At 43.7% G+C, this 17,504-nt stretch overlaps 1 protein-coding gene across 2 annotated transcripts in view; it reads right to left on the bottom strand.

Moving 5' to 3' along the window:
* Nucleotides 1–17,504, bottom strand: part of MYRIP (myosin VIIA and Rab interacting protein) — a 396,401-nt gene that overhangs the window by 378,522 nt on the left and 375 nt on the right. The window lies entirely within an intron of this gene.

The raw sequence follows: 17,504 nt of genomic DNA, 5'->3' as shown, positions 1-17,504 counted from the left end.
CAATCAACATCGACTTCAAAAAGTAATAAAATAAGTGATTTTCAAAAGCAAGCAAATTGATTCATACCATTTGACAAAACTACATATAAGTGTACTACACTGACCAAATGGAAATAAAATTTAGAAATGATAGAAGATTATACGCCACAACAGAAAATCAAACCTATTGCTTGCAGTCTTTGGAAGCCAACAAAATACAATTGTATTTCCCTGAAAACACAGGGGTTTAAATGGCATGGTGGTCTCCAGAAGGCGTGGGTATCATGGCTCCGGAACTGCTCGCCCTCCTTGACTAAACATCTACAATTACCAGTTTGGTTTTAGTCTTTCTAGGAACTGGTACAAAGCTTTTAAATCTGCCCATAGCAAAAAAATTGCCTGTACCAACTCTGAATTTAAAATGTCTTACAAAGAGAGAAGACAACTCACTCCCACACAACAAATAACAACAAAGTTCATTACTAAATTAAATTTATTAGTGTTGTTTAAGACTGGAAAATTGAACAAGAAAAATCAGTGCATTTCTGAAGAAAGAGAAACTGAAACAAAGAGTATCTTTAGCGGATAACACTAAACAAAATAATGAACACCTCCTGGGAATCTGCATTACAATTTAAAATAAAATAGTGGGAAGACTTGTAAAATCATAAGTAAATATCCCAATACAAATGGAGTTGCACAAAGAACAGAGAAGGGAAACATAAAATATCTGAAGTATGAATGCTAGAACTTCTGCAAAAGTGGATATAAATAATATAATTGAAACTGAAACAGGAATACAAACAACAGATTCAAATTAAAACAGTGAAAACAACAGATTTACTGGAAAACAACGTGCAGTAATTATAAATGTACAACTTCTGAAATCAACAAAGGATTTTGCCCATGTCTCATTCCAAAACTCCAAATATGGAAAAGTGGGACTGGAAGGGGCCTCATTTCATAGATTTCATAGACATTAGGGCTGGAAGAGACCTCGGGAGATCATCGAGTCCAGCCCCCTGCCTAAAGGGCAGGAAGTCAGCTGGGGTCATAGGATCCCAGCAAGATAAGCATACAATTTACTCATGGCCCATCAAGTCCAGACTCCTGTTCTAGCAGGCAGTCATTGACTGAAGGAAGCCCCTAAATTCCCACCTCAAACCCTCGCTGACACTCCAAAGGAACAAAATCCCAAACACTAACACCACCCTATACAATATCAAAGGTAAAAGCAGGGGCAAAAAGGACACTGCCAATGCCCTGACACTGCAACAACAGGGAACTAGCTCATTAATATCTGCCCAAACAATCCCAGGGAAAGAAATATGCCCCACGCTATAAGGAAAAGCAAAAAATCTCATGGGTCCATACTAATCAGTGTAACTGAGCAAATTAGCAAGACCCCTCTAGCCAAGAACAGAATTGCATTTATCCAGGACAAGGGTTGGCAACCTATGGGCTGCAGGTCAGAGCCAGCTCATGAAGACATTGGATCTGGCCTGCAACAAGAATCCCCTGCAGTCAGTTAGGGTCTCTTAGTGGGTCACATCCCAGTAGCTCCACTTCCCCCATCAGCCCCACTCCCTTACCATGGAAGACACTAGGGGCATGCAAAGCTGGCAGTGTTCAATTCAGATTCGGCCCAATTCAGGGGACAGTGATTTGATTTGCTGTTTCGGATCACTGCCCCAATTCAATTCGGACGAACCTGAATCTAAAGATTCAATTCCGATTCAGAGAATCAGCAATTCAGCCACAGACACAGCTTTACATGTCTTTTCTATATACCTTGAGGTACCAGGCACAGTTCGTGAACGCTGAGATGGTGTGGTGGATGGAGTGTCCCATGGGAGCACGGGGTGGGGGGGAGCATGCTGGGTGGCGGACATGGAAGTGGAGCAGAGGCTTCCAATTCGATTCAGAGAGATTAATGGGTCTCCTGATTCAATTCAGATGCAGAGATTCAGCTACTGAATTGGGCCAAATCTCCTCCACATCAAATCAGCGACCAAAGCTTCATACACCCCTAGGAGATACCACTGCTGTGGGGTGAGGTGCTGGCACAGTCTGCAGCCAGTGAGTTAATGCAGACCCTACCCCTGCTGAAGCTGCTGCCTTTCTTGCTGCTGTATTTACCATTGCCAATTGGCAATGAATATTGGCAGCAATCAATGACAAAGATGAGCAGCAATGACTGTAGTAGCGGAGCGCGGTCCTTGCACCCACCTGCTGCTCCATTAACTGTTGCCTGCTGGATGTGCCAACTCCCTCCCCCATCAGCAGAAGTCATATCTTTAATAGGGGTGGAGAGGTGTGGGGCTGAGACTGAGGTGGAGATCAGGACTAAATTGTCGGCAGCATGGCAAAGGTGATTAAGGGGATTGAGGGAAGTGCAGAAATCACCTAGGAAAGGAAATCAGCAACCCATGGTAGCAACTGACTCGCAAGCAGCAGCCTGCCATTACTAAAAAGGCTGCTGATCCCTGACCTACGATGATGTAACTGATATGGAGAAGAGGGTAGCAGAACTCAAAGAACTGCATATAGCAAAGGTTAGCGACCTGCAGACCACAGGCAGAATTTGGCCTGCAAAGCCATTTGATCCTGTTGGTGGACTTGAGGCTTCAGTGGTGTTGAGCAATAGAAGAGTTCGGCAGCAGTTGCTCTCCCTGCACTGCTACAGTGGCTGCAGCGGCCAGGTCATAGGACCCACCTTCCTGCCTGCCTCTAATGTGAGCTGTGTCATTTTGGCGCACAACCTGAAAAAATTGCTGGCTGTTGGCATATAGAGCATCACAGCATACAGGTAAAACTTCCTTTACAACCTGCCATCCCAAAAACCCATACAAATGGAACAGAGCTGTCCCTTGGAGGGGGCGAATCGGGGTGACCACCCCAGGCCCCGTGCTTTGGGGGGGCCCCTGCAGACAGTACTATACAGGCCCTGTGGACAGTGCCATTGGCACGTGCTGAAGGAGCCACCACTCTGCGCGGCCACCATGCACCACCAGCTTCACGCTCCGACCACTCCCTCCCTCCACCCCTGCACAGACTGATATGCCCCAGGCCATGTACACCCTTTGGTCAGCTCTGAAAGGGAAGCAACTTTTTCACATCATCTACAAAGGTTCAGAGTTACCTAGATGGATATGAGAATCCACTCACTGAAAACCTCATGAAAGACCAACTAAAAAATACATTTAAATGTATTCTATCAAGGGACTAAACTGATTTAGATTTAGCAGTCCAAGCACTCTTATTGTCCCTATCATGATATCATCAATGTCCTCCAGACAATTATGGATTTTGTTTTGCTTTCTATGGCAGGCTAGTAAGAAAAGCAAGGAGTATTAAAGAATTTTAAAGCTGAAGTACAGGAACTTCTACAGTTTGGGGACTATCTGTTCAATTAATTATGCCCCACTATGATGTTTTTCTTTCTGATTACTTTATTTTGCTTAGGAGCTCTCAGATAGCTCTTATGAAATTTTTTCCAGAAATTCAACCCAGAAAACTGCCATGTATAGTTTACTATGAATAATGGGTGACTGGTTCCTCCTGAGACTGAGGGGGCACAGATTGTGAGTGGCAGCAGTGGCAAGTGGTGACCGCCCACAGAAGCCAGTGGCAGCCAATCTCAGGCAGGGCACGTGACCACCCTACTAGTCACCTATGCTATGAAAGCTATAACATCCATTAACTGCAGTTCTATTTTGAACTCTTTATAGATTTATATGCAGTTCTTAAGAACTGTTAAAATACGGTTTACTTTCTCTATTCTTGTTAAGATACTGCTTAAATTTAAGATTCACTCTTGATAAAATGACTTATTTTAGCATTGAAAGTATGCTACGTAAAAATCAAGCTACCTCTTAAAAAGGAAATTCATTGTGTATCTGTGCAGTACCAGATACACTGGCAACTAGATCCTGGTTTGGTTCTATTGTATCCAAATCAAAAAAATAAAAAAATAAAAATCAACAAGTCTAAATAAATGTCAACAATTCTTTGAAAAGAATATTTTCAAAGTGAAAAGTTAGTGCCATGGAAATGAAAATGTATATAGCATCCTCTCTCCCCCTACTTTTGGTTGGTGAATTAAAGGCCAAAAGTCTGACTAATATACATCGGTAATAACAAAAAACCAAATGAACAAGCGACGTTTTACCTCTCTCCACATACAAGACGATTAAAAGCTGTTGGAACTGTCACCAGAATTGCAATAATTCAGTTGAACCACTATCTATGCAATGGATTTCTACCAAAATAGCTTCATACCTTTTCCCAGATGCACAAAATATATACTGAGGATTTGAGATTTTCACTCCTACATAGGGTGACCATTTGTCCTAGTTTAGCTGGAACACTCCCAGATTTCAGAAGCCGGTCCCCGCCAGCTGTTGGGAATTATAATAAGGGTCCTGGAAATGCAAGGACATGGGGTACAGTCTGACTGGGACTAAGAGAGCCATGCAGGCAGGCAGGCACCACTGCCTGCCCAGCATGTAGCCCCACCCCCACCGACTTGTGAGGACATGGGTGATGGAGGAGGCAGGCGGTGTCTTGGATTTCCTGGTTTTTGTCCTGGATTTCTAGAATTTCCATATAATCAGCCTATACACCTACACTAGTCAACAGATGTGGGCAAGAAGCAGTGGTTGCATAATTTCCACAGCAAGCCATGCTGCAACCAGTTCAAGGATGATTCAGGACATAGAATACATCCCCTACAATTTTCCATTCAGAATTTCAGACATGCATGTAAGTCTCATCTTACTATAAAAGTATACAAAAGCACTTCAATTGGTAAGTTCATCCCTCCAGTGGCCTGAAAATTCCTCTATCAAGGGAATGTGAAGTTAAGAATGCCAGACAATAAAAATGCACTGAATTTCCCAATCATTTTTTCCCACTCTTCTGGGGTTTCTGGAAGGAGGCACAATATAACCCACAAGTAGTAAAACAGTTCTCTAATTAATTCCAGCAGATGCCATGAGTAGAACCTATGGCAGGACTTGAAATATTCTGAGGTATCAATCACAAAGATGGCCAGATATCAAAGATAGCTTTCAAGATTTTATAAGAAAAAACACTGAGTACAACAATAATTTGAAGTATTTGTGCAAAAAAAAAATTTCAGATCCTCACTGCAATACTCACTGAAACTTAGCCAAATTAGTATCAGAAGGGTTTGTTTAAGATGCCACGCGTAAACCGTCAGTATTCTGCCAGTCCCCACCGAGTACAGCTTTCCAAAAAATAAGTGTACTTTACACTTTCATAACACCTTTGATCTGGAAATGTCAAAACAGGTTAGAAATATGAATGAGTTATGCCTCAGTGCCTTCACACATTTTCCAAATGTGTGATTGCTAACCCTGAAGAATGAGCATAGTAAAAGGCGGGTATTGTACTGAAAGATTTGTGACTAACACCAAATATTTTCTAAGCATAAAAAGCTGCTGACCTTAACTGGAATAATTTATGTACATTAAATTCTTCAGATTTAACCCAGTAGGAAGCTGTCTGCCTGAATGAGTTTGTAACATATTTCAATTGCATCCCAAATTAAAGTGCAAAATTTTCATGGACACTGATTTGTCTCATTCCATAGGAGACTTGGGGTAGATAATTTAAAACATTAATTTAAATAAGCCAATATAGGACCATCAGCTAATTTAAGCAGTATCTGAATAATGTTCTTATTTTAATTTTTTTTCTAATTAAATGTAATGAATAGTTTCTAGTTGGCATACTGGAAATAAGATATTCTTTTCAAGAATTCATAAACACATAAAGACAATTGCTTATGAAATCTACACAATATGACAAGAATTGTCAGCTAGGCTGTCTTGGGTCTAGGGGGGTCAGGGACAGGCCTGCATGGCTGTCTGCCAGGCCAGGAACTCGGTGTATGGGGGAGGGAGGGGAAAGAAGTGGAGTGCACACACCCTGTGGGTCCCCCCCTCAGTTTGCTGATTCAGTTCTGGGCTGCGGAGGGTAGAGGGGGAGCCAGGCATCTGGCTCCACCCTCCCCAGGTTCTTGGTATGGCAAAGAACCACACAGGTCTGAGCCATGGCTCCTGTCTGCTGCTATCACCAGTGGCTAAGCAGGGAGAAGCAGAGGCCCCAGCCCCAAGCCAGCACCCCACCATCCCTGCCTGACAGCTGCAGACAGAAATCACAACTCAGATCTGCACAGCTCTCCACTGCACTGGGAACTAGGGGCAGGCAGGGATAGAGCAACCCCTTGCTGCATGAACTGCCCCCCCAAATCAGCATAGCTGGGGAGGCCCATGCAGTGGGCGTGGCTCTGTTCCCCCACCCATTGTCCCTGGTTCCCAGCACAGTGGCCAGACATGCAGGTCTGAGCTGCAGCTCCTGTCTGCAGGTGTCAGTCTTTCAGGTGAGCAGGGGCAGGGTGGGGAGGAATGGAGCCCCTGCCCTATGCCCCTCCCCCGCTGGGCTGGCTAAGGGCCAGGTCCACATGGTAGGGGGCTCCACTCTCCCTCCCCCCCCCACCTGGTTACTGCTAATAGCTGTAGGCATGAGCTGTGGCTCTCCACCACACCAGGAACCGGGGACAGGGGAGTGGATGGAGCCCGCCACCACACTGATTCAGTCCAGCCCCTCCCCAGGCCCAAACCAGCAAGCTGGGGGTAGGGCAGGGGTGGGCCACGCAGTGGGTGGCTTTGCTTCTCCCCCTGCTCGCAGCTCCTGGCCTGATGGACAGCCACACCAGTCCAAGCTACAGCTCCTGTCTGCAGCTGTCAGGTGCTCAGATGAAGGAGGGGTGAAACAGAAGCCCTCCCCCCCACCCCCGTCATTTTACCTGACATTTTATTGGCACGCCTCATCCCAGGCTACATTTTTGTTGGAAATATCTCAGGTCAAATCACAAAAGAAATCTGAAGAGAAGTAGAACAATTTTATAATACTTACTCATATTCCAATGAACCTTAGTTCTTTATTGTATTTTTTGTTTGTTTGTTTCATTGGTTTTTGAAGGGAGACTTTGTATCTTTGAAGACTTGCCTACACACGTAGTTGCATTAGTTTAACTAAAGATGCCAGTTAAAAAGGCTGTGTGAATATCTTAATTTGATGAAGATCTAGCTTACATCAATTTAGCTTAGTCAAAGGAAAAAAAGGCTAAGATGAAACAAGGCAATACATTCCTGAACCATCTATGCCGAGACTTATGCTAGTTTAAAAGTGGTACAATTTTTGTCAAACAAACAAACCACCTTTGAATTATTTTAAGAACTGCTCCTTAGGAAAGGATTGAAGAGAGACTAGCTACCAAGAGACTAAATAGCAAGCCAAAGCCTTTCAGACACTGCTGGTCCAAGACAGAGACAGCTCACAAAAGGCACAGATCACTTCAGACACCGCTTGATATGTTATTTCTACGTCCTTCCCCCAGAGGACTGTGATTCAAAGGGAACTCAGAGAAAGATCACTCTCACTAGCCAGCTACAGATGTCAATATCAGAGCAGTCTTTCCACACCCCATCAGCCTTTTCCACATATGGAAGATCACCCCATCCCCTTCCCTCTTCTCAGTTTCTGTTTCCTGCAAGCCTTCCAAATCGATTCGGACCTTTCACTGGGTCTCCCGATTCAATTCAGATTTGGAGGTTCGGCCACTGAATCTGGCTGAATCTTCTCTAAATCAAATCAGCTACCAAAACTTCACACAGCTCTAGTTATTATGCAGTCACCCCTATATATACTATACAAACACAAATTATGACAAAAATATTTCTGGTAATAAAATTAAAATATGTTATAGTATGTGTTTGACTTTTAGTATATGATTTATTTTATTTCTGGTTTTAGGATAGCAACCGCCCCCCTCCCAAAAGGAGTATTTGGGGGGGGAGGCAAAGAGAGGGAAAGGTCAGGGGTTATGGGGTGGGACTTTCAGTCCCTATATGGTGACCTGGGGGTGGGACAACTGTCAAGGGTTGGGGCTACCCACGCAGGCCTCCACAGCTCACCAAAACTCATTAAGCAGCCCTTGAGCCAAAATAATTGCCTGCCCCTGTTATAGAACACTTGCCAGAAAAATTGTTAGAAAAGCTCTGCTTGAGGTTGGTTTGCTTGGTGGTAGGGAATCGGTCTCCAGTGAACACTGTCAGGATCTAAAAAAGTCTATTTCATCTGTTTTCAGTTATTTTTTGGCATTACATCGATTTCTGAAAGCATCTTCCAAAACTAAAAGACATTCTTCACATAAAAATATCAGTGACAAGGTTTTCCCTATCCTGCCTCTATAAGATGTTCCTTTATCTCAGATGAATTGAATACAAATGCACGCCACACTTTTCCCTTCAGAAACACCACCACATAATTACAGTACTAATACCGGATCTTAGGCAAGAGATATTTTAATACGGTGTCCCAGGGGGCCAAAAACAGAGGCACCAGAGCAGCCTCCTGTGGCAGGACCTGAAGCAGCTGACTCGCCCAAAGAAAGAAATAGAAATCCCTGAAAAGAGGGCACACTTACCGCTCCTAGGAGAAGTGGAGCCATGCAGAGAAGGGCCACCGATACAGTTCATCAGCTGCTTTTATTCCCAGCTGGGAATGGTGCCCATGGATGACGTCAGCAAAAACCACCGCCCAGCAGATTTAAAAGCCGGCGACAGGAAAATAGAGACAGGGGGCAGCAATGCCAAAGCCAGAGGGCAAAGCTGCAACTCCACAGGGTTGGCAGCTTGGAAGGAGACTCACAGGAGGGCTCTCTACCACCTTAGAAGAGTTACACACTGGGCTCAACAGGGCAGCTGGGCCAAGGAGGGACAGCATCGAGGGATTTCGTGGACCACAGACTCCGGACCCATGAATGGGGTGGGCAGAAGCCTGTACCCCGATTATTCTTTTCTTCTCTTTTTTTTTTGTTACTTTATTTTGGAGGGTGCACAGACCCCCACTGGGGGGAGGTGACCCCAAGTCAAGATAGAGGACCAAGGCAGCACAGTAGGAGCTTCAAAAGGGAGAACAGGTATAGAGAGAAGAACGATCCCCCACCTCATCATCCGGGGTGAAAGGTCATCAAGGGACAGGCAAGGAGAGAAGAGAGCAAACGAGAACATCAAAAAGGGACAGGCCAGCAATCCATCATCCGGTGGTCCCGAGGGCTGGAGCATCGCTGGGGTATAGGGGAGGTAGAACCCCAAGAATGCCCACAAAGGGCAGCAGCTGGTCAGCAAGAAGCCCCAAGGAGGAATCCCACCACTGAAGAAAAGAAGGCCAGGTTGTGGCAGACGAGTTTCAGGGCCTCCCTCACAGCTGAATGCAACCCAGTGCACAAGGCCCAGGGAACACCCCAGGGCTGGAACCGGGTGTGCACTCAAAGGTCGCTAGAGACCACCTATACGAGACCAGGCAGGTGCATACAGTTATAATAATAAAATAATTTTATTTAATGGGAGGAACAAAAAATGTAGTTGTGAGGGAAAGGAAAAGAGCAAAGGACAGTGAGTTTCAGGATTACTTCAGGATTATTTTCAGGCTTATAAGCATAACTAAAACAAAAGAAAACCTATAATAATCCCAATTCTGCCTTTAGGCATCCCGCCGTTGGCTTGTTACTTTGTTAAATCCAAGCACAATGAGAAACGATCATCCTTGATTGGGAGAAGAAATTTCTAAGGAAACAGTAAACGCTTATGCTGCAAAAAGCAGTGTCATTGATCTGAATCAATAACAAATCAACAGAAATAGAGCCAGCACCTCAAGGTGTGTATATCAGTATATGCCCATGGATTTCAGTAAAGCTGTGCCTTTAACATTAGCTAAGGATCCAGATCTAGCAAGTTATACTTTAAACAAGATGTAAAACAAATAATCATGACTGTTTTGCAAGATTGAGGATGCAATCTTTAACGTTTGAAAAAAACATCACCATCTATATTCAGTAAAATCTTTTGTTCCCCTTCTACAGGAAAGGTTTCATACAAACACCGGCTATTACTGGTACTGCATTACCTTAATCTACAACTCTGCTACTATGGACAATAATGACAGGAATTCAATGCCTTGAAAGACAAAGATTAGTACGGCATATTGTGAAGCTTTAGAAAACCCATTTAGGAAACTAGTAGGAGCTTTTCATACATCTTGCCTCTACATTCTTCTTAATTTGCTTACTGACTACAAGAGACATAAAAAGAATAAAAAGAAATTAAAATCATTTAGACTTTCTCTAGAATATGTAAGGCTAGAAATGAAAGTTTGTATCAGCTGCAGACATATATGCATGAAAGAAAGCAAGGAATCTGTCGCTGAAATATGCTATACTTCAGATACGGTAACAACAACAAAAATGCACCTCACTGAACTCTTTCTAATGATTATAATCTTTACTTTTAAATGATCACCAAAATTACAAATAAGTTACATGTTTTTGTTTGCTTCCATCCTGGGGCCCTTGTTTGCTCAGAGTAAACAGGCTACTACATGCACCCTAACCTTCTCTTGGCAAAATGTTATAATCAATAGTATAACTATGGGTGATGGAGAGGGGTACAACTTAGAAAGCTGATAAAGGGGTGGGGTGCTGAAACTGAGAATGTGGAGTGCTGGAATCAAAGCAACTAACTGAGCAGCTACAGGCTCAATTGGATGGTGATGTCAAGGAGGCTCTCAGGTCCTGGCAGATAAGTTCTGTGAGGGAAAGAAGTGGGGAACAAAGATAGGGGACCATTCCCACTGCCAAAGTAAAGGTTTTATTCCTTTGCTCAGCATGGCATTTGTCAGGATCTTTATGGCAGGGAACACAAGACATTTAACTCATTAGTTAGGGAACACCTTTCCCCATAACTGTCAGGACACTAGACTCAGGTATGCCTAAGTATTTTAGCAGGGGAGACGGAAATGAGCTTCTAATGAGCAAATTCAACAGCAGCTACTGTCTTGCCATGAGGTGGTATGGTCTAGTAGTACCAGATGTCAACAGCAAATGTAATAAAGTAAATCCTTGCTAATTCACACTAGGGATAGGAATACCCATTGAAAATTACTAAATGTTACAAATTAGCAAGTAAATGAGCAAAATCAAAAAACCAAGGATAATATCCCAAAAATGTGCTTTCTTTGTTAATTCTGACACCTGTGGAATGATTCTAAACCAGCATAAATCAGGAATTAAAGGAACTATAGCAGTACAAAACAGGTATGTATAAGGCTAAATCAGACCCCTGTAGTAGGTATATTGCCAGATCCTTGATCTGTGTGTGGGAGGCCAGGTGGAAGTGGGGCTTGCTAAACTTAGGTTGTGCTAAACCTAGAAGATTTAATGTTTCTGATGCATGATACCAGGAAAAAAAAACAACTTTAATTGTAAGGAAGTGGGAGTCATCTTAAGAGAACAATAAGCTTGGAAAGACATTACAGACTACTGCTTCACTCCAAAGCCCCAAGTTTGAAATTCCAACAAGCCAGACAGGCCAGAATTCTCCTCCTTAGAGGATTCAAAGAACCTTAGGAAGACTACTCAGATATCACTGGAAGAACATTTCAATGATGACACTGAAAAAGTACCACTTGAAAAATTAAAAACTTTTCAATGTTCTGCTCTTCTACTTCAGCAGACAAGAGCTTATCCAATGGCAAATTTGATCTTGACAAATCCAAAATGAATAGGTGCCTGTACGAGTGTCAGGAGGCTGCTCCGACGTACTGTAATTACAGCAAGTCAGAGCAGACTCAATTAAATCAAGTCTACCAGAGCATGGTAATTACTGCACTCCTGCCAGCCTCCATGTCTCATGTATCAGCATCCCTGCACTTCAAAATGGTAGCAGAAGCATTTTAACTAAAGCTTGTTCAACGAGCTTCAAATATAAAGGGCCCACACAACCATTTTGAAGTGTGGGGATGCTAATACACAAGACACTTTGGGCACTTTAATTACAGGAGTTCTTGGAGACGCTCTAATTAAAGCGTGCCCCCCCTCGCCCCCCATGACCCCTAGAGCGTGTTTAAAAACATTCAATGTTATGAGGTAATGTTTTGTGTGTTATGCCTGGCTGGAGATAGTAATGGCTGCAGTCTGTAGCAGATATAGTGCCAGAAACAAATATGTATAAAATTTAAACACAGATCCATATACTTCACATACCTATTGATAACAAATAAATGAGATATTGCATTTCTTTAACCAACTTTGGGACAAATTCCTTTACCACTGCAGCCAGTACATCAACTCATAGAATACGCACAAGGAAAACTAGAGACCTGTTGTTGAAATACTGATATTTCACTTCAATAGGCCAAGCTCATAGGCCAAATTTCTTCCATATGAGGTGCTGCTCATTATGTGAGCATACATCAAAGTATAACATCACAAACATTCTGCAAAGAATACAATTCTTAAGTTACCTCTGAAAGGCCAAGTCAGATAATATACATGAGATGACAACCACTGGCCTTTGCTATCTGAATCACAAATCTTTAAAATGTCTCAGTGATACTTACTATATTAAATTATGCATTCTGTTATATTTGTGTAACCCAAATATTGTTGGGTGGAATATCCATGTGTCCATCCCCAGAAATGAATGCCTGAAGTTAAAGCATGCCTTAAGTCTTAGCAAGCCAAGATGCATTTGCTTTTTCTGCGCTGCCAAGGAACTACCTTTCTTATGTCTTAAGGATCTTAGTTTCCCAAATGGTTTGATCTTATGGTATATTTCCCTTTCTCTGTCTTCATCTCTCCTAAAACTCAATGAACTCCTTTGAAACCAAGCTACTGCCATTTCATGAGTACAAGAAACTTGGAAGAATTTAGGAAACACTCTGACATTAATCACCTTCAGGTTGTTGGTAGTGCAAAAGTAATCTAACATACTTTATTAATGAATGATCCAGGCTTATTAAAACAAACACACACAAAAAACCCCACAGAAACCTACCAAATAAACACAATCACAATCTATGGGCTGAAACAAAAAGTAGAGGAAGTGTCTTAAAAGGAATGGCTTATTTACTATATTGAATATATGTATTTGAGTCTGTGGGCGCATCTACACGAGACACGTTAATGCACATTAGCCTAAGTTAACCTGCATTACAGGTGCTTGCCTACATGTGTGCACCTTTAATGTGCATTATTTTAGGCTAATCATGCCCAAATTTGATACCAGGAAATGCAGGTATCAAATTTAGGCATAATTAGTCAATACACATTAATGCACATGTAGGCGCAACCCACCACTAAGTTTAGTGCCAGGTCTACCCTGCCAGGAGGGGGCCTGCCTGAGCCCAGCCCCAGGGAACATCCAGGGTCTGGGGTGCTGGGCACCTGCCCCAGGACCCTGGCCCCTATGCCCCCCACTCCGTGCTTGAAGACCCAAAATATTGTAAATGGTTTTCCCCTTGTATAATTTCCCACTTGTAATAGGGATTTTTTATTGTTGGTGGGTGGAGAGGGTGGTGTAGGGAAGAAGAGTTGTTTGTTGAGAGGGGAGGGATGGGGGTGAGGATTCTGAGGGTAATAAAGTCCTTTTTGTTTCACCCATGTACATGTCTTGAGAGTAGTGCTGGGGCAGGCAGAGGGTAGGGGGGCTGAAGCAGGAAGTAGAGGAGGAGGAGGTTAGCCAGGGCCTCCCGCAGCCAGTGCCTTGGCCCCCACTTGCAGGTGTGAAGCTTATCTGGGGCCTAGGCAGGGCAGGGCCTGCTGGAGCCAGCTCAGCCAACATCATGGCTAGCAGGATCACAGGGCAGTGGTCATCGCTGGCAGGGGCCAGGCTGAAACAGTGGAGCACTGGGCGTAACAGGTAGGAGCAGGAGCTGGAGCAGCCCTAGTGTGGGGAGGCAGGGTGGACAAGGAGGAAGCTGTTGCATGCTGCCGTGCTGGGCATGCAGCTCCTGGGCACGGAAGGGACTAGTCAGGGTTCACAGTTTCTCAGATGGCTTCCAGGTGCTGGCAGCTGGCTCTTGCTTCAACATGTCTGCCAAGTTCTGGCAGCCATGGGGCCAAAGGCTGGAACTTCCCGCAGTGGCAACAGGTGCACATGGCGGGGCTGCAGGGACTTGGGACTAACTTTAGTGCCAAGTCCTTGAATGTGTAGACACCTGCCAAAAATGGCTTAATGCACATTAAATGTAGTGATGTTTAAATGCACTTGTAGATACACCCTATAGCTAGAGACAGAAATTATTCATAAACCAGTATAAGTGATTGGAACGGCTTCAATTCTGTAACACAACGGAAGTTCAGTGCAAATAAACCACTTTCAAGGTGGCCAAAACTGGTTTAAGATCAACCCAGATGAATGCAGTAGCAGACTTAACTGATTTAAGTTAAATCACTTTATTGAACTTCTGTCCCAGATCCCCTCCAGATTCAAGCTAACTCATCCCAGCATCCCAGGATGCTTTGCATCTCCCTCATAAATCCTCCTCACAGGATAGGCATGCTAGCCTTGGCCCAAACTGTCTGCTTCAGCCCAGCACAGAGGCATGCTCTAGCACCCCCTTGGCTTCTTGCCTGAGCCACTGCAGGCCTGTGGCTGCATTTCCAGAATTAAAAGTGAATGTCTGTTCACTTGCTTATCACTTCAGTCTACACAGCTTAGACTAACCTGCGACAATTTAACTGATTCAGCCTTTGGCTTACTGACTGTCTTTACTTAGCCCATGGGATAAATTCTACCTCTTGGCTCCAATGGAAGCATATGCATTTATCCAAAGCTAAAATTTGATTCTTCAGGTTTCTGAAATATCAAAGGAATTGGATGTCCTAGTTAAACAGTTTGTGTTGCAATCAGCAGTAACTAATCAGATCACGATCGGTCTTTCTGATTTTGGCAACAATGCAAGCATCATATTTGCACATGGACGAACTGTTTATGGACAATTATGTATTAGGCATACACAGCTTTTCTTGAAAGTCAACCATGCATGTTTTCTTAAACCTTATTCAAACATTATATTTATTGTCACTCTTGTTCTCCTTACTGTTTCTCAGGGTGGTGATGCAGGATCCCTGTATGTAATTGCATGCTCATAGTTGGCTTTTATTATTTGTGTGTTTCTCCCAGAGAAGTCCCTTTTAAAAGACAATTGTCAAAGCACCTGGTCAAATTCACTATTATTTTCAACAGTAGGGCTTTTGGGGGAAGGGGAGGGGGGAGGGGAGAGATTCTGCCCTGCTAGGACTCAGAGAAGAAAACTAGCCAGTTTGGAAAGTTCTAGATTATGACCATATTTTGTTTCCAAACAGTACAGATTAAAGGGAAACATTTCATAAGAAATATTGGCCTGTCTAAAAGGGTAGTTCTAAAATCCCTCCCATGAATGCAAATTAAGTCTTGTACACTTCTCCCAGGGAGCCACTGTCTGAAACGTATCATGTATGTTCCAAATTCGCATCATAGAACCCATTTTGTCATCGTACTTTTTAAAAAAATTAATTCTTCCCATTTATAGTCTAAATATATTTTTAATAAGCCATCAGTCAGATTCCACAAGCCAACAAGCAAATAGTTGCATATTTACAGGGCAGAAGACTTCTGTGCACATGCTCTGATACAATTATTTCTATTAAAAAAAGAGAGAGAAAGATTGGCGCGCACCATGGTTCAGGGAGTTAGGAAAATCATTCCTTTGTAAGTTTTAAATTCAGATTCCTCTCAGGTTGTTAATAATCAGATGGCATTAATATGTGATGGATGGCAGTTCAGTGACCTGTATAAAATCAGTTGATGATCTCTGTCTGCTCCCTATTGGCCTGGCAGCTACATCATCAAAAACACACTGGCAAGCTATGAAGACAGTCTGGACAAAACTATAAGGGCTTGGGTGAATGTGGAAAATGAACTCCCTTCTCCCTCTTATAAACAGCCCTTCCTGAACAGGACTGAGGCATCTTGTCACAGAAAAGGGAAAGACCTTCATTACCAATGTCCACATTATGCCTGTTCTAGAAATAAAAGTTTCTAGCCTTTATAACTTTCACTCTGCCACCTACTGACATTTTCACAGAGGGATGATGAAGGGATGAATTTAAAAAGGGGGGAAAAAAAGCACAAGCATACTTTCTATCAACATAAATCTCTAGGTACAGTTTACATCTCTATGAACCTGCTTAGGGTGGCACCCGCAATCCAAGACATTTTGCTTAATTTTGTGATCCAATTTGGTTACATAAATCTCAAACAAAATATAAACCAAACCATACAGCTCAGAGTGACTAACTTAGATTCCCTAAGACAAGTCATCATAAACCATATGGTATTTTCCCCAGTAGTTACAATATGCTGACCTTGATACTAGCAAAATGTGTTCTCTTCTGTAAAAAAAATAAAATAAAAAAAGATGCTATATACCATAGTTGCAGAAAGACTATACTGAAATGCTGCCATACATATCTTCCATTACAAACCTCAAAGTCCTCCCAGAAGTTAGTTCACCCATAGTAAAACATTCTATTCATTAAAGAAAAACATGCTGTGATGGCATTGCTTGGATAATGATATTATTTAAAAACCTGCCAAACTATTGGGACATCTGGCCAGTAATCACAAGAAAGAAATCTAATGCAAATATATTCAATCACTGGGTCCAGCCAATTAATGCTGCTCTTATAAATGTGGGAAAGTCAGCAGGATACAACTGCTGGGCAGCTGTGAATGTACAGTCTGGAAATAACGCCACTCTTTCTTATGCCTTATCCCCCTGCTACAGAAAACCTGCTTGCACACTGAATGGAGGAGCCTATTCTCTCCCCATTTCCAGATTAGAGTCTCTTAATAAACATTTCCACATTACAGACCCCTGGCCAGCCCGGGTTCACTCTTCCTTTCAGCATCCATGCTCTGCCCCTGTGTGCCAAGACACTGGGCAGGATGATCCTGTGCTTCGACCCAGTAAATGACAGTTCTGTACAAGCATCACTGTGTTTCAGTAAGGGAGAAAAAACGGGGGGGGGAGGACGGAGACAGTGGGAGGGAAAGGGAGGAACAAAATAATAGGTGTCAGCTGCCTGGAGAAAATGAATAAGGCTAGGGTAGGATTGCACCTTGGAGACTGACTAAATCATAGAGGCATAGGGTGAGCTCTGGCTGGCTTCAATCAAGGGGCACAGCATGAGTCTGGCTTTGACCTTCGTTTGGAGGGGGGCGGGGGAGCAAGTCCAGATCGCAGCCTCCTCCCCACTGCTCCAGCCATCCCCTGCATCTGAACCTCTTCTCTGCCACAGGGGTGAGACAGGCCCGCCACCGAGCCACCCCGGGATACGGGCGCAGCCACCGGGGGGCACCAGCTCCCCCACAGGGGCTAATGGGAACGGGGAAGGGAAGGGGCAATGCCAGGCTGCGCACCTATGCGACAGGCAAGTGAAGGATTGGGAGGGGGGATTGGACTGTCACTGCACCCCCCAGCACCTGCCAGCCCTTCCCTGCACACAGCAGCAGCTGGGGAAAGTCCTGCGTGTCCCCCGCAGCGCACCCAGGCTGGGAGCCGCTTGCCCCAGCAAGACGGAGCCCCTGCGGCAGTGCCAGGGCAGGGCA

This window comes from Crocodylus siamensis, chromosome 5 (assembly GCF_052110815.1).
Source record: "Crocodylus siamensis isolate JL-2025a chromosome 5, ASM5211081v1, whole genome shotgun sequence".
Taxonomy (NCBI): Eukaryota; Metazoa; Chordata; order Crocodylia; family Crocodylidae; genus Crocodylus; species Crocodylus siamensis.
The sequence above is the reverse complement of the archived record's forward strand: the minus strand, read 5'-3'. Positions and strand labels throughout refer to the sequence as shown.